This window comes from Ornithorhynchus anatinus, chromosome 4 (genome assembly GCF_004115215.2).
Source record: "Ornithorhynchus anatinus isolate Pmale09 chromosome 4, mOrnAna1.pri.v4, whole genome shotgun sequence".
Lineage (NCBI taxonomy): Eukaryota > Metazoa > Chordata > Mammalia > Monotremata > Ornithorhynchidae > Ornithorhynchus > Ornithorhynchus anatinus.
The window spans coordinates 121915460-121939860 of NC_041731.1; the positions used below are offsets into that span (position 1 = coordinate 121915460).

At 42.4% G+C, this 24401-nt stretch overlaps 1 long non-coding RNA gene across 1 annotated transcript in view; it reads left to right on the forward strand.

Annotated features, from left to right (window-relative positions):
- Positions 1-1913: 1913 nt before the first annotated feature.
- Positions 1914-24401, forward strand: part of LOC120638311 — a 38056-nt gene continuing 15568 nt past the window's right edge. Inside the window, exons 1-2 of the long non-coding RNA XR_005659897.1 lie at positions 1914-1991; positions 4731-4854. This is a non-coding gene — a long non-coding RNA (uncharacterized LOC120638311). The remainder of the gene's footprint in view (positions 1992-4730; positions 4855-24401) is intronic.

The window sequence follows — 24401 nt, forward strand, 5'->3', positions numbered from 1 at the left end:
CAGATGAGGTAACTGAGGCGCAGAGAAGTTAAGTGACTTGCCCAAAGTCACCCAGCTGATAAGTGGCGGAGCCAGGATCAGAAACCATGACCTCTGACTTCCAAGCCCACCGAGCCACGCTGCTTCTCTAGCAGCAGTGTCAGGGAGCCATTCAAGAAGAGATGGTTTATTGGCAGAAGGAAACATGAGATTGCGGAGGAGAGAGATCAAGATTGGGAAGGCAGTTTGGGGAATCATCCACATAGTGATGATAGTTGAAGCCAAGGGAGCAAATGAGCTCTCCAAGGGAATGAATTGTAAATAGAAGGAGACCCTGAACTGAGCCTTGAGGGGGTTTGAGGGTGGGAGTCAGAGGAGGAGCTGGTGAAGAATATTTACAAGGACTGAGTGGAGAGATAGGAGGAGAACCAATAGAGGGCAGTGACCATGTAGATGAGGTTGGATAATGTTTCCGAGGAAATGGGAGTGGTCCACAGTGCCCAATAAAGAGGCCAAGGAAGATTAGGATGGAGTAGAGGCTGTTGGATTTGACGAGAATGAGGTCATTTGGTCACCTTGGTGAGGTCAGTTTCTGTGAAGTGGAGTCAGCAGAAGCCAAATTTCAGGGGGCTGGATAAAAAGTAGGAGGAGAGGAAGAGGATGAAGCAGACATAAACAGCTTATTTAAGGAGATGGGAAAGGAATGGTAGGAAGGAGATGGGGGGTGAAATGTGACTTAGTTTCACGTCCTTTGTCACCTCACTCTCTGTTTTCATGTAATTATTTGAGAATTAACTGGGGTTATATACAATTTCTATTTCTAAACCTACCTGACTGGCAAGTATTTTTTACATCCACCTATGTTTAAGGCAGCATAATTTCAGGTTGCTTCCCAAACATTAGGCCAGAATAAGGCACTGAACATTTTTTGAGGCAGTAGCCATGGTATCTAGCTACTACTCTTCAACTCTGCAGTACTTAGAACCCCACTTTTTAATGATTCCCATACTAAGATCCTAACCATATCCAGTATCATGCAATCATGGGAACTGGACAATATGCTAATATTATAATCATTATTATTAATAACCACAATAATGATATTTGTTAAGCACTTAGTATATGCCAGGCACTGTACTATGTTCTGGGGTAGATACAAGATACAAGAAACTGATATTTACTTTTCTAGGTGGTTTAGATGGCAACTTATAATACATGGGTTATATTAATCATATCTATAAGAGCTTAATAGGTCATCGGCACTGAGAACACTAAATATTAATTGATCAACAGACAGTTCAAGTTTGGAATATATGAAGTGATGATCGGCTCGACCCTCACGCAACTTTCATATCCTGCTGGCAGATGAGATGCCGTTATTTCGACCTTAGGAGTATCCATTGTGATTTTTTAAAAAATGTGGGTAGTGGAAGATAGCATTGACGATTACTGGCAGAAACAATCCACTACTATTTAGCTTTCTAATTGCATACAGTCTAAAGAATTTTGCCCACACTTTGGCATGTGTCCCACAGAGATCAGCTTGTCAGTTTTTGAAGTAAATATGTTGTCTCTGCAGATCTCTATAGAAATTTTTGTTCTCCTTTAAGCTATATGTCATTGTTGGGCCAAACATATTAATTATGGTAGTGAAGTAATTCGGTTCCAGTTGCAGGATATATACATACATATATATATGTGTATATATATATATATATACACATATATATATGTGTGTGTGTATATATACACACATATATAAAGACACCCACACCTAGAACAACTTTCAAATACTCATGCTAATGGGAGAAAGAAAAATATAGGTAAATGACAATTTTAATTTTAGCCATTTGTTTTAAATACCAGGCATTTTATAGGAGTCACAAACAGTAAGCAAATTTAATTCATTCTCTCTTCTCCTTAAGGGGTGATGATCTAACAGGGAGTGCAATGGAAGCGGGTGACAAAAAAAAATGGGAGAAAGCAAGAGGAACAGATAAACCACTAACTGGGTAAGTGGAATCATTGAGCATTCTCTTGCTTCTCACTCGGTAGTCTTCAGTCAAATCAAACTGAATGCAATCTGAAATTCCTGCAAATACATTCCCTTTTTACCAAATTGAAGGTGAGGCAGAGAACACAAGCAACAGGTGGGATCCAATCAGATGTGTTCCATTTTTTCAAGCTGACATGCAGTTTGGGGTTTTTTTATGGTACTTGTTAAGTGTTAGGTGATAAGCACTAACTATGCTTCAAACACTGAGCTAAGCATTGGAGTAGGATACAATGATAACCAGGTTTAACACTTTCTCTGTTTCACTTGAGACTCAAGCTAAGTAGCCCATTTTACAGATGAGGTAACTGAGGTACAGAAAAGTTACGTGAATTGGCAAGGTTACAGAGCAGACAAGTGGCAGAGTCAGAATTAGAACCCAGGTCCTCTGACTTGCAAGCCCATGCTCTTTCCACTAGGTCAAGGGTTTTTTCCCACCTGTTGTAAGTGCTCTGATTATTGTACAATCACAACTCTCTATTTAATCCCCATTTTTCCTTCTAGTGGCCGGGGTTTATTTTGATCTTTTAAAATGGAAATTCATGCTGAGATTGATCAGGAACTTTCAAGTTGTCACTATTTGAAACTTCTGAGTATACTCGGTTCTTTGTTATTTCTTTCCATGCGAGGCAGAACAAATATTATGAGTAATCCAGATCTCTGAATAATATTAAATGACAAAAGATGTAAAAATGGACACTTGCAGAAAATACAAATAGCTACTGAAATTGTGATGCTTTTTTTCTGACTGGAGTTCTCTATAACTACCCTAAAGCTATTTGTAAAAATGCAAAAATGAGAAGTGTATGTATTTCTCTAAATTCAAAAAAAGTTAGAAATATCTGTTCTGCCTCTGATAAATGTAATTCTGGAACAAATGAAAAAGAAAACCTATGCTAGCATTTCATTTTAAAAGAATGGGATATATTGTCATTATAAAATGACAAGCAGAAATACAAGTGGCAATTTAAAGAATAGAAATCCTTTTAGTATTTGAGCAAAGCAGTAGCTCACATTAATTTTGCAAAAATAGAAAGAGAACCCAGAAATGATAGGACTTTTTTTTGAGCTTTCATGCACTAGATTCGACACCTTTTGGGTCTTTGATGCATGGACCAAATCACCATGTGTTTGCTGAAAATTCCCCTGCACATATGGCACCATTTGTGCCTATCTATTAATACAGTGCCTGTCACTGAAGAACTGAGGGGCTGTAAATGAGAGTTTTTTTCTGTTCAGAGTAAATCAAAGTGGGAAGAATATTCTCTTCTGCATAACCTTTACCCTGATCTTGGATGGCACCTAAAAACAGCCCTATGGCTGACACCAGGCCTTCAGAAACCAGTGTGACAAATTGGCCCCAATCCCCTCCTCTAATGGGCTAAGACCAGGCTCCAGGAGCAGCCACTGAAATAATTCCCCTCCCAGGCAGCTGAGAGCTCCAGAGTATTGGCCAAAGGCACTGGACCCATAAGGGTAAATATTGAAAATTAGTTATTTTTGATGGCTCATTTGATGACTACTGTCAAAGCATGACTCCATTTCATATCCATCACCAGTATTCAACAGCCTCGTAGAGGGTCAAAGCACCATTCCGAAAGTGCTGACAGTCCCTCCCTACCATGTAAATCAGCCCCCCTGGAGGCTTGTCAAAGCTGTTCAAGAATAGATGAATTAAAACTCATTCTTTTGTTTTCCCAAGTTATCTTCCAATGTGACTTCCCCTCTGGATGAGGGAGATAAGGGTTTGGAGGGAAGTGAATGCACCTTAGCTTTTGCTCATTGAAAGAGTAGGCCTAAGATAATTTCGACAGAATAAGAATAATTGTGATACATGTTAAGCCCTCGCTACATGCCAACTCTACCTCCCTCATAGCCTTATTGAAGACACATCTTCTTGAAGAGGCCTTCCCTGACTAAGTCCTCTTCTCTCGCTCCGTTCTGTGTCACCCTGACTTGCTCCCTTTATTCACCCCCCTCCCAGCACCACAGCACTTATGAACCTATCTGGAATTTTCTTTATCTGTCTGTCTCCCCCTCTGGACTGTAAACTCGTTGTGGGCAGAGAATATGTCTGTTATAGTGTTGTAGTCTCCCAAGTGCTTAGTACAGTGCTCTGCACATAGAAAGCGCTCGCTAAATAAGACTAACTGAATGATTAACTAGTACTGACTACTAAGCCCCGAGATAATCCCGAGGTAGTTTGGACACAATCCCTGTCTCACGAGGGGCTCACGGTCTAGGCAGGAAGGACAAGGGGGCAGCCCCCAATTTGCTAATGTGAAAGATCTGGACTCTCCAATAGTCTCAATTGCTTCAGTGCCAAAAATTAGACCCATGTCCAAAACAAACACTCTGCACGGTTGAAATGGGAGGAAAACCACAGCTGTAAGAAAGCACCTGAAAACCCTTTTCAAATGTTAAGCTGATTCACTCTTGTAACACCCCTGCGTTCATTCATCAGGAGTGGGTATGATCATCCACTTTAGAAAGAAGCCAGCTGGAGGCTCTGAGAGAGATGCCCAAAGTTAGGTTGTATGAGGAGGTGTATTCATTCTCCTAGCTGTAACGGCTCTGGCCACAGCAGGCCATGGGAATTCCCGATATATGCCTGTTCCTTAGCTTGAAGGGGTGGAGGAGAGAAGAGGAAGGATAAAGCATGCCTGAGTTCTGGCTTACTGCCAATTTCTGCGACTAGGTTAATCCCCCTGCAAACATCCAGGATTCTGTGGAAGACAAGAGCCAATTCCCCAAGAGAACTACGTCACTCTGATAGACGTCCAAGAGAGAGAAAAGGGGCTATTGGAAAAGGAGGCCTAATGGTAAGATTCTGGATTTTCTTCTGGTAATTCAGTTCTTATTTCAACCCTGTAGTAGGTCGTTCGTTCATTCATATTTATTGAGTGCAATTTATTGGGTACAATTTGGCAACAGAGACAATCCCTACCCGACAATGGGCTCACAATCTAGAAGTGGAAGACAGACAACAAAACAAAACAAGAAGATAGACATCAGTAGCATCAAAATAGATAAATAGAATTTTACATATATACACATCATTAATAAAATAAATAGAACAATAAATATGTACAAATATACACCAGTGCTGTGGGGCAGGGAAGGTGGTAGAGCAGAGAGAGGGAGTAGGGGTTATGGGGAGGGGAAGAGGAGCAGAGGAAAATGGGGGGTCAGTTTGGGAAGGCCTCCTGGAGAAGGTGAGCTCTCAGTAGGGCTTTGAAGAGGGGAAGAGAGCTAATGTAACGGATGTGAGGAGGGAGGGCAGTCCAGGCCAGAGGTAGGACGTGGCCCAGGGGTCGACGGCGGGACAGGCGAGAACGAGACATAGTGAGGAGATTAGCGGCAGAGGAGCCTCTGAATTCATGTTCAAGAGAGGGCTTCAGCCCAGTGGAAAGAACACGGGCCTGAAAGTCAGAAGACTCGTGTTCTAATCCAGATTCTGTCACTTTCCTGCTGTGTGACCTGAGGCAAGTCACACAACTTCTCTGGGCCTTGTTTTCCTCATCTGTAAAATAGGGATCAAATACTTGTTCTCCCACCTACTTAGAATGTGAGTCCCATATGGGATAGGAACTGTGTCTGACCTGATTATCTCATAGCTATAACAGTGCTTAGTGTTGTACAGAACATAGGAAATGCAAAAAAATACCCCTTAAACGGATGTCTGGAGTGTTAGGTTAAAATAACGATATTTGTTAAACACTATGTGCCAAGCACTGTTCTAAGTGCTGGACACTCTTGTCTATGTTTGGAGCCTATCGCTGATAACAATAATAACTGTGTATTTGTTAAGCCCTGATTATGTGTCAAGCACTGGTGTAGATACAAGATATTTCGATTGGACTGTCCCAGTCTAAAAAGTGGGAGAACTGGTTTGCTGTATGAATTTGCAGTGACTGTTAATGCCTCCAGAATCTTACATGCTTTCTGCATCTATGTTAATCTGGAGCCTCTAAAGCCAGAGAAAAACCTGTCATTTTGAGTGACCACAGGCAATGACTGGGTAGGAACAGGTAACCCCATTCTCCAACAGCACAAAGGTTCTTTTCTTGCAAAACATCCCATTAAGGAGAAGGCAGTCTGTAATATTCACCTGTTTCTGATGCCTTGCATTTTTGTTTTTCCAAACACATTTCCCACCATGTTTACACAGGCTTGCATTTTTGGATGAAAGTCACCTAATTCCCTCACAGTGTTCTCGCCGAAACATAGAATGAAAGTCCTCATTTTGCAAGATCTCTGTGTATCACAGAAATGGGTTTCTGGGTTATAGTGGATAGAATAAGTGTACCAGGGGTATCAAATCAGCCCTGTATCAATGAAACCATCTCAATCCTGAGTTAAATGAATAGGAGACTAGCACATAGGTTCCTGAGGTTAATTAGCAAAGGGAAGTTCTTTCTAGAATATTGAGCTCTATATAGAGGGGCAATGTAGAGAACTCAAAAGGTTTTCTTTATTTTTAAGTGGCATTTGTTAAGCATTTACTATAATTAAAATAATGGTATTTGTTAAGCGCTTACTATGTGCCAAGTACTGTTCTAAGCACTGGGGTAGATATGAGGTCATCAGATTGTCCCACATGGGGCTCGCAGTCTTCATCCCCATTTTGCAGATGAAGTAACTGAGGCACTGAGAAGTTAAATGATTTGCCCAAAGTCACACAGCTAACGAGTCGTGGAGCCGGGGTTAGAAGCCACGGCTCTGCCTCCCAAGCCCAGGCTCTTTCCACTAAGCCACGCTGCTTCTCTACTATGTGCTACGCACTGTACTAAGCTCTGAGGTAGGTACAAGACAATCAGGTTGGACACAGTTCTTGTCTCACATGGTCCAGCTCACAGTTTGAATCTCCATTTTACAGATAAGGTAACTAAGGCACGGGGAAGTTAAGTGATTTACCCAAGGTTATATAGCAGACAAGTGGTGGAGCTGAGATTAAATTTGAGGCCCTCTGATTCCCAGCCCCGTGTCCTTACCACTTGGCCACATTGTTGTCCATGGGTTCAGAGGTAAATCACAAAGATGAGTTAAAAGTCTAGAAAATAAGAAAGAAAACAGAATGAACGATATGGTTCCAGTGGAAAGAGCATGGGCCTGGGAGTCAAAGCAGCTGGGTTCTAATCCCAGCTCTGCAAGTTTCCTTCTGTGCAACCTTGGACAATTCACTAAATGTCTTTGTAACTTAGTTTCCTCATCTGTAAAATGGGGATTCTATACTTGTTCTCTCTCTTAGTTTTTGCATCTACCCCAGCACTTAGAACTGTGCTTGGCGCATAGTGGGTGCTTAACAAATACCATGATAATAATGATAATTATAATCAAACAAATGGATTTATCTTGAGAAAAGAGGTCTCAACAGCTTCAAGTCCCTTATAAAAACAGTTACTCCACCTGAAAATACTATCAAATACTGCCTAAATTCACTTTACCATATCATTATATTATCAGAGAAGCAGTGTGGTTCAGTGGAAAGAGCCCAGGCTTGGGAGTCAGAGGTCATGGGTTCCAACCCCTGCCCCGCCCCCTGTCTGCTTTGTGACTTTGGGCAAGTCACTTCACTTCTCTAGGCCTCAGTTCCCTCATCTGTAAAATGGGGATGAAGACTGTGAGCCCCAAGTGGGACTACCTGATCACCTTGAATCTATCCCAGCGCTTAGAACAGTGCTTGGCACATAGTGCTTAACAAATGCCATCCTCATCATCATATTATTACAGTTGAGGAAACTGAGTCACAGAGAAGTTATTTGATTAAGGTCACACATCAGGCAAGAGGCAGGACTAGAACTCATGCTTTATCTATGAGGCCATGCTACTCCTCTGTTCTCACTCTACTCCTCCATTCTGGCCCTATGAAGTCATATCTTAGCCATAACTTGAACCGAGTGCTTGTCGCAGTGCTTGTTCACATTTACAATTGGTGTTTGATAAAAGCACACAGTTCTGCCCCTCTCGGGATCACACCTGGAGAACTTCCAGTCCTCTACCATTCTCAACTACGGGAGGTAGAGTCAAGCAGAGGCCTACCCATTCCATTCCTAGCTTGGGCAGTGGTTAGCGGGTGGAAGACAATCTGCTGCAAGTCAAAACTCACCCGTGCTGGGCAGTAGCGACATGGGAGAGAGTCGAGGTTGGAGACTCAGGTTCACTGTGCTGATGAAGGCAGTGGTAAACCACTTCTGTATTTTTACTAAGAAAACTCTCTGGATCCACTACCAGAACAATTGCAGATGGAGGTGGGGAGCTCTGGGAGAGATGTGTCCACGGAGTCTCTATGGGTCGGAGACAACTCGCCATCATAAGAGAAGATAGGACACAGTTCTGCTTAAGGATATTAAAGGGGATGCTAATTATCTTTTCTCCATTTTCACTTAAATGCTGCATAGCCTAGTGGAAAGAATATGGGTCTGGGAGTCAGAAGGACCTGAGTTCTAATCCCAGCTCTGTCACTAGTCTGCTGTGTGACCCTGGACAAATCACTTCACTATTCTGTGCCTTGGTTACCTTATTTGTAAATAATAATAGTAATGATGGTGGTATTTGTTAAGTGCTTACTATTTGCAAAGCACTGTTCTAAGCGCTGGAGGGGGGGAAGGAGATATAAAGTGATCAGGTTGTCCCAGGTGGGGCTCACAGTCTTAATCCCCATTTTACAGATGAGGGAAATGAGGCACAGAGAAGTTAAATGACTTTCCCAAAGTCACACAGCTGACAAGTGGCGGAGCCGGGATTAGAGCCCACGACCTCTGACTCCCAAGCCTGTGCTCTTTCCACTGAGCCACGCTGCTTCTTAAGACTGTGAGCCCCACGTGGGACAAAGACTGTGTCATACCCAATTTGCTTGTATCAACCTCAGAGCTTAGTATAGTGCCTTGCAAGTAGTAAGCACTTAACAAATGTTATAATTATTATTATTATTTACATAGTGAAAATGTGCTTGGAGTGCAGCACGAGGGGATTTGTTGAGGTATGATGAACTCCCTGAAATGGGTATTGTTACCAGGGTCCAAGGAAAGTTATGGAATCTTCTCCTGCAAAGACCTTCTCTATCCAATAGTTACGCCTCGGTTCGGGTACTCATTTTCCATGGTTAGACAGCTGTACCAGCCGCCTTACTGATCTCCGCATTCCAGGCTCTCCCCACTTCTTAGATTCCATGCTGCTTCCTAGTTCATCTTCCCAAAACGTCACTTTCCACTCCTGAAAATCTCCAGTGGCTGCTGATCTCAATCCACATCAAACAAAGGCTCCTTCCTATCAACTTCATAGATCCACCAGCTTTCTATTTCTTGTCAGTCAACCAGCCAGTCTTATTTGCTTAATGTGTGTAGAACACTGTGCTAAGTGCTTGGAATAGGACAATTTAACAATAAACAAAGACATTCCTTGCCCACAATGACCTTAGAGTCTTTTGTATTGGCTCTCTTCAACCACACCCCACAGAGCTCACCTTCTAAGCTCATCTTGCTTTCAACTTTCCCACCTCTGATTCCAAACTCATGTTGCCTCTTTGGCCTGGAACACTACCCATCCCCTGACCAATATTAATAATCCCAGCTCCTCCGGTAAGTCTGCCCTTTTTAATTTCCCAAAACTTGAGTCATGTCAATCCATGAGCGGCCAGTAGCACTTACATATGTATGTATATTTGATTGTTGATTTAATTATTGATTCCAGTCTGAGAGTTAATCCCGGCATAATATTTCTACTCTGTTTCTGATCTTTATTATTCCCCGTGCTTCCTCTATTTTTAAATATTGTAGACGTCAGTCTCCCCATTAGGGTTAGCTCCCTGTGGATATATCTGGCGCTTCTTCTATACCTTCTCAATCATTTAGTACAGTGCACTGTATTCAATTGAAACTTTATAATACTACTGTGACTCTGAAAATAAGACAGAGTCTCAAGAGTGTGGAATAGTTTAAACATGGTTCTGCTTAAAGGGTAGAGCTTATATCGACCATTCGAGATCCCTCCCAACCCTATGATTGGGTAACATGATTTTACTGAAGACAATCTGCCAGTCTGTTCTAAGATATTTGTGTTGGTGCTCTTTATTGTAAAAGCATAAGAATGTAGCTGATTGCATACCTCACATAGCATCTCAGCGTGATTTAATTTTAGAGTAACCACATGGTTTCCCGAAATATCTACGAACCAGTTAGGAATACCAACCATCTGTCTTTCTGATAACATGCTCAGAATTACTTTTTCTGGCTGTTAGTACTTAGGAAAATTATGTCACAACATCATCCAATCTGTGTATTTATAGGCGAGGAATGTGTGTAAGTTACATATTTGGATTTGTTTCTTCAGTAGGTGAAAATATAGCTGCGGCCATATGTTTGAAGCACTCATAATCACTTCCCTCCTATATACGTTGTACGGAAAGTGTTTTTTTATGTTTCACCGTCCCAGTACCAAAGTGTTCCACTGGTCTTAAATCAAGATGTACTTATGCAACCGAGTGGGTTAATGAAGAGTTAGTTGATTAGTGTTATTGTTAATCAAAGCATTAAACTATATGCTGGACCTTTAAATAAATATGCTTAAATTATGTTTTGAAAAATTTCAGGAAGAGACTGTAAGTGAAGACTTCCAAAGGAATTCAAAGTCCTTTGCCTTGCTCCATTGTAGGGTCAAGAGTGGGAAGAGTGGGATACTTTGAGTCCATCTATTAGAGCTGAAAGTATTCTCGTGTCTCCAGAGAAGTCCATGCATAACAACCAATCATCCTCTTGTGTGCTGAGAAGCAGGGTGACTTAGTAGTCTAGAAGCAAGATTATGGGCCTAGAAGTCAGAAGGTCTGGGTTTTAATCCTGGATCTCTTTGTATCTGCTGTGTGACCTTGGGCAAATTATGGAACTTCTCTGCCTCAGTTGTCTCATCTGCAAATGGAGATTCAATATCTCTTCTCCCTCCTACTTAGACTGAGAGTCCCACGTGGGACCAGATTATTTTGTATCTACCTCAGAATTTAGTACAGTGCTTGGCAAATAGTAAACACTTTATTGTTATTATTATTATCATTATTATTATTTTTCCAAAAACCAAAGACAGATGTTCCAAATCTAAAAGTGAAGTTCGACTGACCCCCTCCTCTCCCAAAAGAAACACCCAGTGATCCAGTGGGTGTTTCAGCCCCCTTCCTCTGTCATCAGCTATTTCAGGATGGTAGGGTTTATTCCTTCAATCGTATTTATTAAGCACTTACCAGGTGCAGAGCACTGTACTAAGTGCTTGGGAAAATATAGTATAACAATAAACAGGCACATTCCCTGCCCATAATGAGCTCACAATTTAGAGAGGAGTCAATTCATTCACTCGCATTTATTGAGTGCTTACGGTGTGCAGATCACTGCACTAAGCATTTGGGAGAGTACAATAAAACAAGAAACAGATTCTATAGGATGAGTTTTCAGTCGGTAATTTCTAGAACTCTTGTCCTGTCAATCATTGAGTTTTCTGTGAATGGGTATGTTGACCCTGGATCATTCGTTGGTTGGATTTAGGCGATCTATTAAGAAACCAAAAATTGGACAATGAATAGCTTACTTGCGTATTTATATAATAGTTTCAGTCCTAATCCACTTCCCCATTTTACTCATTTTTTTATGGTATTTGATAAGTGCTTACTGTTCTAAGCACTGGGGTATACACAAGATAATCAGGTTTGACACAGTCTCTATCCCACATGGGGCTCACAGTCTTAATCCCCATTTCATGGATGAGATAACTGAGGCACAGGGAATCAGCACAATGTAGTGGATAGAACACAGCCCTGGGAATCAGAAGGTCATGGGCTCTAATTCCGGCTCCACCCCATGTCTGTTATGTGACCTTGGGCAAGTCACTTCAATTCTCTGGACTTCAGTTACCTCATCTGTAAAATGGAGATTGATATGGTGAGCCCCACGTGGGAAGAGGGTCTGTGTTCACCCCGATTTAATAGTATCCACCCCAGTGCTTAGTACAGGGCCGAGCACATAGTGAGTGCTTAATAAATGCCATTATTTTTATTATTAAGTTGAGTGACTTGCACAAGGTCACACAGCAGACAAGTAGCAAGCTGGAACTAGAACCCAACTCTTTCTGACTCCCAGGTCTGTGCTCTATCCACTAGGCCACGCTGCAAGGGACTTGCTCAAAACCACTCAATTGGTCAGTGGTAGACACAGAATTCCACACGCCTTTCCTGGGTCCTACACTTTCCATTCTTCGATAATGTCTCAAGTGGTCTATTTAGACTACTTAGACTAATACTCGCATAAAATGATGACCAGAACCACATTCTAATTTGAGGGCATCTTTGGTTTTACACTGCTAGGCAGGCTGGAGTTGCCAAAAGTGTCATTAAAGAGGAGAAACAGGCAATAAAATGGTAAAACCAAATTATTTTGGATAAACATTTTAAGGAGGTGGGTTAAGATAAGACCATGATATAACCAGTTCTGAAGGACCTGGATTCTAATAATAATAATGATGGCATTGGTGAAGCACTTACTATATGCCAAGCACTGTTCTAAGCGCTGGGGTAGATACAAGGTAATAGGTTTGTCCCAGGTGGGGCTCACAATCTTAATCCCCATTTTACAGATGAGGGAACTGAGACATAGAGAAGTTAAGAGACTTACCCAAGGTCACACAGCAGGTAAGTGGCAGAGCTGGAATTAGAACGCATGACCTCTGACTCCCAAGCCCATGCTCTTTCCACTAAGCCACACTGCTTCTCTAAAATCTGCTATTTGTCTGCATCGGGCAAATCACTTAACATCCCTGTACCTCAGTAACCTCATCTGTAAAATGAGGATTAAGACTGTGAGCCTCATGTAGGACATGGACTACACTGATTAGCTTGCATCTGCCCCAGTGCTTAGAACGGTGCCTGGCACCTAGTAAGGGTTTAATGAATACTATTTAAAAAAAGTCACTGCCACAAGAATGCTCCTCTGATCATAGGAGGGGCCTATTTCAGTGCTCTGACCAATGGTACTAATTGGTTTTATCAGAATCCCTAATTCTCTAAGGGACAGTTGCTTGGTCACTGCTCATTGGTGTGGCAGGGAACATTGATATGCTAAGCCATGTTGCTGCCATCAGTTACCTCTCTGGTGAATTTGAAGAACTCTGCAATTATCAATGCTTTTCAAAAGCCAAGCACTGAGGGTCTGAAGAATTTGCTAAGTATTCATTCAATAGTATTTATTGAGCGCTTACTATGTGCAGAGCACTGTACTAAGCGCTTGGGATGAACAAGTCGGCAACAGATAGAGACAGTCCCTGCCGTTTGACGGGCTTACAGTCTAATCGGGGGAGACGGACAGACGAGAACAATGGCACTAAACAGCGTCAAGGGGAAGAACATCTCGTAAAAACAATGGCAACTAAATAGAATCAAGGCGATGTACAATTCATTAACAAAATAAATAGGGTAACGAAAATATATACAGTTGAGCGGACGGGTACAGTGCTGTGGGGATGGGAAGGGAGAGGTGGAGGAGCAGAGGGAAAAGGGGAAAACGAGGCTTTAGCTGCGGAGAGGTAAAGGGGGCATGGCAGAGGGAGTAGAGGGGGAAGAGGAGCTCAGTCTGGGAACGCCTCTTGGAGGAGGTGATTTTTAAGTAAGGTTTTGAAGAGGGAAAGAGAATCAGTTTGGTGGAGGTGAGGAGGGAGGGCGTTCCGGGACCGCGGGAGGACGTGACCCAGGGGTCGACGGCGGGATAGGCGAGACCGAGGGACGGCGAGGAGGTGGGCGGCAGAGGAGCGGAGCGTGCGGGGTGGGCGGTAGAAAGAGAGAAGGGAGGAGAGGTAGGAAGGGGCAAGGTGATGGAGAGCCTTGAAGCCTAGAGTGAGGAGTTTTTGTTTGGAGCGGAGGTCGATAGGCAACCACTGGAGTTGTTTAAGAAGGGGAGTGACATGCCCAGATCGTTTCTGCGGGAAGATGAGCCGGGCAGCGGAGTGAAGAATAGACCGGAGCGGGGCGAGAGAGGAGGAAGGGAGGTCAGAGAGAAGGCTGACACAGTAGTCTAGCCGGGATATAACGAGAGCCTGTAATAGTAAGGTAGCCGTTTGGGTGGAGAGGAAAGGGCGGATCTTGGCGATATTGTAGAGGTGAAACCGGCAGGTCTCGGTAACGGATAGGATGTGTGGGGTGAACGAGAGGGACGAGTCAAGGATGACACCGAAATTGCGGGCCTGCGGGACGGGAAGGATGGTCGTGCCATCCACGGTGATAGAGAAGTCTGGGAGCGGACCGGGTTTGGGAGGGAAGATGAGGAGCTCAGTCTTGCTCATGTTGAGTTTTAGGTGGCGGGCCGACATCCAGGTGGAGACGTCCCGGAGGCAAGAGGAGATGCGAGCCTGAAGGGAGGGGGAGAGGACAGGGGCGGAGATGTAGATCTGCGTGTCATCTGCGTAGAGATGGTAGTCAAAGCCGTGAGAGCGGATGAGTTCACCGAGGGAGTGAGTGTAAATGGAGAACAGAAGAGGGCCAAGAACTGACCCTTGAGGAACTCCAACAGTTAAAGGATGGGAGGGGGAGGAGGCTCCAGCGAAGGAGACCGAGAATGATCGGCCAGAGAGGTAAGAGGAGAACCAGGAGAGGACAGAGTCCGTGAAGCCGAGGTGAGATAAGGTATGGAGGAGGAGGGGATGGTCGACAGTGTCAAAGGCAGCAGAGAGGTCAAGGAGGATCAGAATGGAGTAGGAGCCATTGGATTTGGCAAGAAGGAGGTCACGGGTGACCTTAGAGAGAGCAGTCTCGGTAGAGTGGAGGGGACGGAAGCCAGATTGGAGGGGGCCTAGGAGAGAATGGGAGTTAAGGAATTCTAGGCATCGATTGTAGACGACTCGTTCTAGGATTTTGGAAAGGAAGGGTAGTAGGGAGATAGGACGATAACTGGAGGGGGAAGTGGGGTCAAGAGCGGGTTTTTTTAGGATGGGGGAGACATGGGAATGTTTGAAGGCAGAGGGAAAGGAGCCCTTGGAGATTGAGTGGTTAAAAATAGAAGTTAAGGAAGGGAGGAGGGCAGGGGCGATGGTTTTAAGAAGGTGAGAGGGAATGGGGTCCGAGGCGCAGGTGGAGGGGGTGGCACTTGCGAGGAGGGAGGAGATCTCCTCTGAGGATACTGCAGGGAAGGATGGGAAAGTAGGGGAGGGGGTTGTTGGGGGGGGGAGGGGAGAGGCGGAGGGGTGACTTTGGGGAGCTCAGACCTGATCGTGTTGATTTTCGTGAGGAAATAGGTGGCCAGATCATTGGGGGTGAGAGATGGGGGAGGGGGAGGAATAGGGGGCCTAAGGAGAGAGTTAAAGGTCCGGAACAATCGGCGGGGGTGACGGGCATGGGTGTCGATGAGGGAGGAGAAGAAGCTTTGCCTGGCGGAGGAGAGGGCAGAGTTAAGGCAGGAAAGAATAAATTTGAAGTGTGTGAGGTCGGCTTGGTGCTTGGACTTTCGCCAGCAGCGCTCAGCAGCTCGAGCATAGGAGCGTAGGAGGCGGACGGAGGAGGTGATCCGGGGCTGTGGGTTAGTGGAGCGAGAGCGGCGGAGGGAAAGGGGGGCGAGAGAGTCGAGATGAGTAGAGAGGGTGGAGTTGAGAGCGGAGACCCGCTCGTCGAGAGTGGGAAGAGAGGACAGGGCGGCAAGGTGAGGCGAGATGCTATTGGAAAGACGGATGGGATCGAGAGAGCGGAGGTCTGTGTGGGGCAGTAGCGAAGATTTGCAGGGGGAGGGAGTGTGAGAGATGAGGCAGGTGAGAAGGTTATGGTCAGAGAGAGGGATTTCAGAGTTGGTGAGTATGTGTCTCTGTAGTTGTGAAGGTCAAAAATTCAAAGAGGTTGAAGTAGAAGGTTAAAAAGAATACTATGAAAAGTGCTTTTCTTGAAACCCAAGTAACATGGAAATATCTGGTGATGTATCCTTCCGCCTTAAATGTGAGCTGGAAAAAATCAATTATTATTGGAAAACTGGTAATTCTAAACTTGCTACAGGGACAAGAGGAAAGACACAGAGAAGGAGAGAGAGAGAGACAGAGAGAAAGAGCAATTTAGACAATAGCTACTGGAACCACAATACAATTGATTAAAAATGTAACAGTTCTACTGATGAACGTCCTAACTTACATTTAGAAAACAGCTATGGATTTAATTTTCCACTGACTAAATGATCATTTTATAAGCCATGTATAATTCATGTCATGTTAATGTTATGGGCTTGTTAAACAAGACTGGAAGTAAACAGTTAACACTTGTACAGTGAATGGGGACTTGTAAAGTAACATTAGTGCAAATTAGTTTATACAAGTGAATAGAGGACAAGATTACTACTGAATCTTTGAACCGGAACGGGTTGTGTTCTGGCATTCAGTGAAACAAATATAAATAGCAATTTTCCCTAACTTGACATGGATCCCTCATAAATAAACTTCAAATAGGCAAGCTTCAATCAAGATGGACTATGGCTCAGAGAAATGACCATTATCAATTAATAAACAGTATGATTGAGTGCTTATTCGGCAAAACATTGTTCCATTTGGGAAAATACAATCAAGTTAAATTGTGAGGACCTTACAGTCTAGCTGTACTCCTGTAACATGGGTCTCTGGGGTCCTTGAGGGGCCACTCAAGCACCAGCCTGACCCTGCCTACCACTTGGGTAGAGCCCTGAATCCACAGAAGTCTGTAGAGGACCACCCAAACCCAGGGCAGCCTGCTAGGTCATCCTCGATTCAATCATCTCCAGGGGGGAGTCGGATTCCTCAGAAGAGCAAAAGTTATTTTCCCAAACATCAGAAGTTGGGGTCAATTTACTGTATGAAGAACACCGTACTAAGCACTAAGCACTGGGGAGAGTACAATATAACAGACACATACCCTGTCCACAACGAGCTTACAGTCTAGAGGAGGAGACAGACATATATATAAATAAATTACAAATATTTGCATAAGTGCTGTGGGGCTGGGAGCCAGGGTGAATAAAGGGAGCAAGTCAAGGTAGAGCAGAAGGGAGTGGGAGAAGAGGAAAGGAGGGTTTGGTCAGGGAAGGCCTCTTGGTGGAGGTGTGGCTTCAATAAGGCCAGAGAGCTGTACAGAGTGATTACAGTAGCTACCATTACACTTTTTGTTCTTAAAAATGTGAAATTGTTCAATTGTGCCTGCAGTGTCCTGTTTTAACCTATCTGAATTATTGATCTTTTCATCTAGATCTATTTTCACTTTCTCTCCCACAATGACTATGAACCCTTTAAGGATGACGGCTATGTCTAAGTTATAATAACTTTTACTTCCCAGTGCTTAGTAAAGTGCTTTACAAACTCTCAACATTTAACACTTAAAGAAGTTTTTAGAAGATCCATACAGGAAATGCTTACTTCTAGTCTATCGACCAACATGGCACACTGTTATCAAGAAAGGAGCAACTCTTTTTTAGCCAAAGTTCAGTGAAGAAGTAGAGACAAAGTGGAGAAAGAGAAAACAGCACTAGGACCTGCAAACATTAAGGGTGACAACACAAAAAGATACCATCTTTTTCTTTTCTTTTTTTTCCCACACTTGTGCCCATACAGGACATTTCAGTGAACCATGAACATGAGTGAATTGCAAGATCACTGGTGTTTTTGAATATAAAGGGCAAATATATCTATATCTATCTATCTATATATAGATAGATGTATAAAGGTGAAAAATCCTTAAAAAAACCTCAAAGCATAATATGAGGAAATTTGGGCTAAAAATATCCAAGGAGTTGGCTAGTAGTCTACGTTATAATTCCAGCACAAGCTAAATGAGATATTAGGAATATGCTATATTAAACTTTACCTTTTAAAATGTCTCACTGGAATCTACAACAACATTTTAAATGGAATCTGATAGAAATGTAGATATATTTTGCCTTTATGGATATATTCATTTAGGCATATATAATATATACAGAGAGAGATATAAATAGATCTCTACTCACAGATTCAGCTATCTATGAGGAAAAAATTATCAAGAATAAACTAGTCCCAAGGGATAAACACTAAAATTAATTTAAGTTTAAATGTTGTGAAATCAACCTCTGTCTCACATAGTCCTGTGACCCACAGGCAATTAGTACTTGTGGCCCTAAGAACAACACAGATTAATGATTAACTGGGGTAGGGGCTCTGAAAGGACTAGAAAAACAACTTATTTCTAATTTTCAGAAATACCAGATTCTATTTTAACCACCATTGTAGGTTCCAATGAGGTATTTTAAAAGATAAAGTATAATATAGCATATTCTTGATGTCTCATTTACCTTGTGCTGGAATTATAACGTAGATGACTAACTGCTTGGATATTTTTATCCCAAATTTCCTCATATTATGTTTTGTTTGGTGGGTTTTGGGGGGAATTTTTACTTTCAGGTTTTAAATAATTGACCATATTCTTCTCTTCCACAAAGCTCTTGAGATTAAGATTGTACTTCAAAGGGTAGTATGATCCAATTAAAATAAATTTGGAAGGCAATGCAATCTTTTGGGAATCAGAAGATCTTTAAAATGTTTTTACTTCCAAGTCACTAAAATATTCCCTGGTTCATCAGTTTCATTGCTAGAATTTCATCTCCATCACTGCCACATTCTTTCCTGTCCTTCCCCATCTTCTCTGACCCATCATACTGTAGATCATTACCCATCAATCAATCATATTTTTTGAGCACTTATTGTGTACAGATCAATGTACTAAGCACTTAGGGAAGTACAATATAACAGAGTTGGTAGAAATGTTTCTAGACTGTAAACCCAGTGTGGGAAGGGATTGTCTCTCCTTATTGCTAAATTGTACTTTCCAAGCACTTAATACAGGGCTCTGCACACAGTAAGTGCTCAAAAAATATGAATAAATGACCACAAGGAGCTTCCAATCTAGAGGTTTGGCCAGTATTTGAAATACGGGCTCAAAGGAGTTAATGCATCAAAGTGTGCATTAAGGAAATGTTTAGGCAGTATGAGAATCAGGTTCACTGTTACATTTTATAGAGCACCATCATATGTGCATAGTTTCATTTTCAATTAATCAAATTCATTAAACACAAGTGTTTGGGAGATTACAACACTACCGTACTATTTGGAAATAGTTTTATATGTGTCTCTCCCTTTAGAGTATAAACCCCGAATGGACAAGGAAAGTGTTTTGGGCTTCTGATGTGCCTTCCCAAGAACTTAGAAAAGTACAGTACATTCAGTGGGTGCTCAGTAAAGGACAGAACTACTATTACAACTGAAGCAAGATGCATGTTCTCTATTCTCAAAGCTCTTATATTCTATGGGGGAGAAGGACAGACCAAAATGATTTAAATGTAGAAGATGCTGGAGGAAAATAAAGGTGTCAAACTATACTTTCTTGATTGACATTAATGTCAGGTGTGACCAATCGTTTCTTACATGGAGAACTTTCTCTCCAATAATAAACATGTCTTTCCTATGTAATTTAAACACTCTTGGTGGCCAGCCATGGCACTTCTCCCATGCTAAATGTTTGGATTTCGTCAGGTGTTCTTTGTTCGTTTTATGGGACTTAAGTACTTATCATGTGTCAAACACTGTTTTAAGCACTAGGGTAGGTACAAGTGCTTACCTGTACAGGGACATTCCCTGTCCCGCATTAGGGCTCAGAGGCTTAAGTAGGAAGGAGAACAAGTACTTAATCCCCATTTTACAGCTGGGGCACCCAGGCACAGAGAAGTTAATAATAATAATAATAATGTTGGTATTTGTTAAGCGCTTACTATGTGCCGAGCACTGTTCTAAGCGCTGGGGTAGACACAGGGGAATCAGGTTGTCCCACGTGGGGCTCACAGTCTTAATCCCCATTTTACAGATGAGGGAACTGAGGCACCGAGAAGTTAAGTGACTTGCCCAAAGTCACACAGCTGGCAAGTGGCAGAGCCGGGGTTTGAACCCATGACCTCTGACTCCAAAGCCCGTGCTCTTTCCAGTGAGCCAGGCTGCTTCTCATTTGGCCCAAGAAGTTGCCCAAGGTCACACAGCAAACCATTGGCAGAGCAATTTGCAGAGGCAGGATTAGAACCTAGGTCCCCCGTTGCCCAAGCCCTTTCTATTAGGCATCACTTAGTCGGGGCCACTGCCATTAAAACAATGTTCCTGCTTGGAGTGAATCAACACAGCTTCGGTTAAATGCACGTTTTTCTTTTTACTTAGTGACCTAAGGTTTCCATAGCAACACCCGGCAGCATTTCGTATGAGGATTTAAAGTTTCCGATAATGGAATTTGAAACTTTTTGGTTTTGAACTTTTTCAGGGTCATTCTGAAACAGGACTGCTCCTTTATCTATTTTGTGAAGGAGAAAGGTGAAGCAAGACTGAGATCAGGATTATACGTCTCCCTTGAAATGTAAGAAGAGTCACCTTTGAAATCATTCTCCTCCTCCCCCATCCTCTTCTCTTTGATATCTTGAATTAAATAGGAAATTTTCTGATGTTTGACTTTTAAAACTTATCAGCATTTCCACTATCTTGTGCAAATTAATAGGCATCATCTGTCACACGTGTGGAAATCCACATTTTAAAAAAAATTCCTTCAGGAAGCCTCCTGATTCTCACTTGATTTGGCTCTTGTGCCGGCCAAGGAAGGTTTGACAAGGGATAATTCCACTGCAAAAATGCAACTATTTGCCCTTTTATTAATCGTTTTTCTTCTGATTTTGATCTCTAAAATGAGCTCAGGGACCCATTTGTAATGAAACCAGTACCTTAGGAATGAGAAGTATAGAATTTAGCTAGCAGAAGGAGGGCATTGTGTTGTTTGTGTGTTTGCTTGTCCTTGAACTTGCCTCGCCTGGTTCAGGAGCTTGTCAGTCAACAGTAGCTAGCTCCATGGTCCAGATCCCTGGACTCAATCTCCCCCATGTCTGTCCATTAATAGTTAATTATAATTATAAATAATTAATCCTGGCCATGTGATCGTCTAAAGCTGCCTCAGTACCAATGACTACAAACAAAAAAACAAATAAAAATATATTAGAGAAACAGCATGACATAGTAGAAAGAGCATTGGTTTGGGAGTTAAAAGGTCACGGGTTCTAATCCCGCTCCGCCACTTGCCTGCTGTGTGACCTTGGGCAATCACTTAACTTCTCTGTGCCTCAGTTACTTCATCTGTAAAATGGGGATTGAAATTGTGAGCCCCTTGTGAGACAGGGACTATGTCCAACCCTAGTTACTTGCTTCCACCACAGCACTTAGAACTGTGCCTGGCACACAGTAAATACTTAACAAATGCCACAATTCTTCTTCTTCTTCTTCTTCCTTCTTCCTTCTTCCTTCTTCTTCCTTCTTCTTCTTCCTTCTTCTTTCTTCTTCTTTCTTCTTCTTTCTTTCTCTTTCTTCTTCTTTTCTTCTCTTTCTTCTTTTTCTTCTTTCTTCTTCTTTCTTCTCTTTTCTTCTTCTCTTCTTCTTCTTTCTTCTTCTTTCTTCTTTCTTCTTTCTTTCTTTCTTTTCTTCTTCTTCTTCTTTCTTCTCTTTCTTCTTCTTTCTTCTTCCTTCTTCTCTTCTTCTTCTCTCTTTCTCTCTTTCTTCTTCTTCTTCTTCTTCCTTCTTCTTCTTCTTCTTTTCTTCCTTCTCTTCCTTCTTTTCCTTCTTCTTTTCCTTCTCTTCCTTCTTCTTCCTTCTCTCTTCCTTCTTCTTCCTTCTTCCTTCTTTCTTCTTTTCTTCTTTTCTTTCTTCTTTCTTCTTCCTTTCTCTTCTTCTTCTTCTTTCTTCCTTCTTTCCTTTCTTCTCTTCTTCTCTTTTCTTCTCTTCTCCTTCTTCTTCTCTTTCTTCTTTTCTTCTTTTCTTCTTCTTCTTTTTCTTCTTCTCTTCCTTCTTCTTCTTCTTCTTCTTTCTTCTTCCTTTCTTCTTCTTTTCCTTTTCTTCCTTTCTTTCCTGTTCTTCCTTTTCCTTCTTCCTTTTCTTTCTCTTCTTCTTTCTTTTCTTTCTTCTTTTCTTCTTTCTTCTTCTCTTCTTTTCTTCCTTCTTTTCCTTCCGTTCCTTTCTTCTTTTCCTTCTTCCTTTCTTCCTTCTTCTTCCTTTCTTCCCTGACTTTCTTTTCTTTTTTTCTTTGCTTTTCCTTCTTCTTCTTCCTTCTTCTGCTTCCTTCGCTTCTTTCCTTGCCTCTTTCTTTCCCTTCCTTCTTAATTTCTTCCTCTTCTTTCTTCCTTCTTCTTCCTTTCTTCTTCTTTCTTTCTTCTTCTTTCTTTCTTTCTTTCTTCCTTTCTTCTTCTTCTTCTTCTTCTTCTTCTTCTTCTTCCTTTCTTCTTCCTTTTCCTTTCTTCTTCTCATCTCTTCTTCCTTTCTTCTTCCTTTCTTTCTTTCTTCTTTCTTCCTTCTTCTCTTTTTCTTCTTTCTTCTTCTTTCTTCTTCCTTCTCTTCTGCTTCTTCCTTCTTCTTTTCTTCCTTTCTTCTTTCTTTCTTCTTCTTTCTTCTTCTTCTTTCTTCCTTTCTTCCTTCTTCTTCTTCTTCTTCTCTCTTCTTCTTCTTTCTTTCTCTTCTTCTTCCTTTCTTCTTTCTTCTTTTCTTCTTCTTCTTCTTCTCTTTCTTCTTTCTTCTTCTTCTTTCTCTTTCTTCTCACTTTCTTCTTCTTTCTCTTCTTTTTCTTCTTTCTTCTTCTTCTTCTTCTTCTTTCTTCTTCTTCTCTATATGTTGGCACTGTACTAAGCACTGGGGTGGATATCAGTTAATCAGACTGAACAAGTATCTGTTCCACCTGTTCTCCTACTCCCAAATGATTGATTGACTGGGACTGACAGTCTAAAAGGGAGGGAGACCAGTATTTTAACCCCATTTTTCGGAAGGGCAAACTTGCACAGAGGTTATGAGACCTGTCCAAGGTCACATTACAGGCAGTTGACTAAGCCAAGACCAGAGGCTTAGGCTCCTGGTTCCCAGTTGTGTGCAATTTTGATGAGATCACAAGTCCATCCCTTAAAATGCCTTTGGAATTTGAGATTTTCTTTTTAACATACTATATCTTCTTCTTCTGCACTATTTCTACCTTCTCCGACTAAGCCTTTATTTCCCCTCCTCCCTCCCCCTTTTTGAGTTGCCTATGCACTCAAAAAGGGGGCGGGAGGAGGGGAAATAGCGTGGCTTGGTGGAAAGAGCCCGGACTTTGGAGTCAGAGGTCATGAGTTCAAATCCCAACTCTGCCACTTGTCTGCTGTGTGACCTTGGGCAAGTCACTTCACTTTTCTGTGCCTCAGTTCCCTCATCTGTAAAATGGGGATGAAGACTGTGAGCCCCACGTGGGACAACCTGATTCCCCTGTGTCTACCCCAGTGCTTAGAACAGTGCTCTGCACATAGTAAGCGCTTAACAAATACCAACATTATTATTATTATAACTTGGATCTAGACCCTTTGAGGACTTGATATTCACCCAACCATCAGGCCCACAACACTGATGCACATTTCTGTAATTTATTAGAATGTCTGGCTCCTCCTCTAGTCTGTGAGCTCCTTGTGGGCAGATAATGTATCTAAAACTCTGCTATACTGTACTCTCCCAAGTGCTTAGTACACAGTGCTCTGCACACAGTATTCAGTCAACAAATACCATTGATTGATTAGTTGATGAGATCACCATGATTTAATTCTCTGCTTAACTTTTCCTAGCCTAGGGTTTGCTCTCCTGCATCCCTCTTTTTTGATGTGATTATTAATGAACAGACATAAAATGCTTTCACCACCTTCTCATAATAATAATAATAATAATGTTGATATTTACCTTCACAACATTGCTAAAATCCACCCTTTCCTCTCCATCCAAACTGTTATCATGCTGATCCATCCATCCTTCATCTTCCTCCTCAGTGACCTCCCACTTTCCTGTCTCTATCCACTCTAATTCATACTTCACTCTGTGCTGCACAATTCTTTATCAACAACAACATTGAATTTATGTCTCCCACCCCTCAAGAACCTCCAATGGCTGCCCCTCCACCTCCACATCAAACAGAAACTCCTTACCACTGGCTTTAAAGTGCTCCATCAGCTCCCCATCCTATCTCACGTCACTGATCTCCTATTCCAGGCCAGCCCACACACTCCACTCCTCTAGCACCAGCTTACTCACTGCGCTCAGATCTCACCTATCTCACTGCCAACCCATATCCCATATCCTTCCCCTAGCCTGGGAGTCCCTCCCCCTCCATATACACCAGACCACCACACTCCCCGCCTTCAAAGCACTATTCAGGGCATACCTCCTCCAAGAGGCTTTCCCCAGATTAAGCCCTTTTATCCCCTGCTTGCTTTCCCTTCTGCTTCATCTATGCACTTGAATCTGTGACCTTTGAAAACTTGATATTCAGTCCACCCCAAACACCACAGCACTT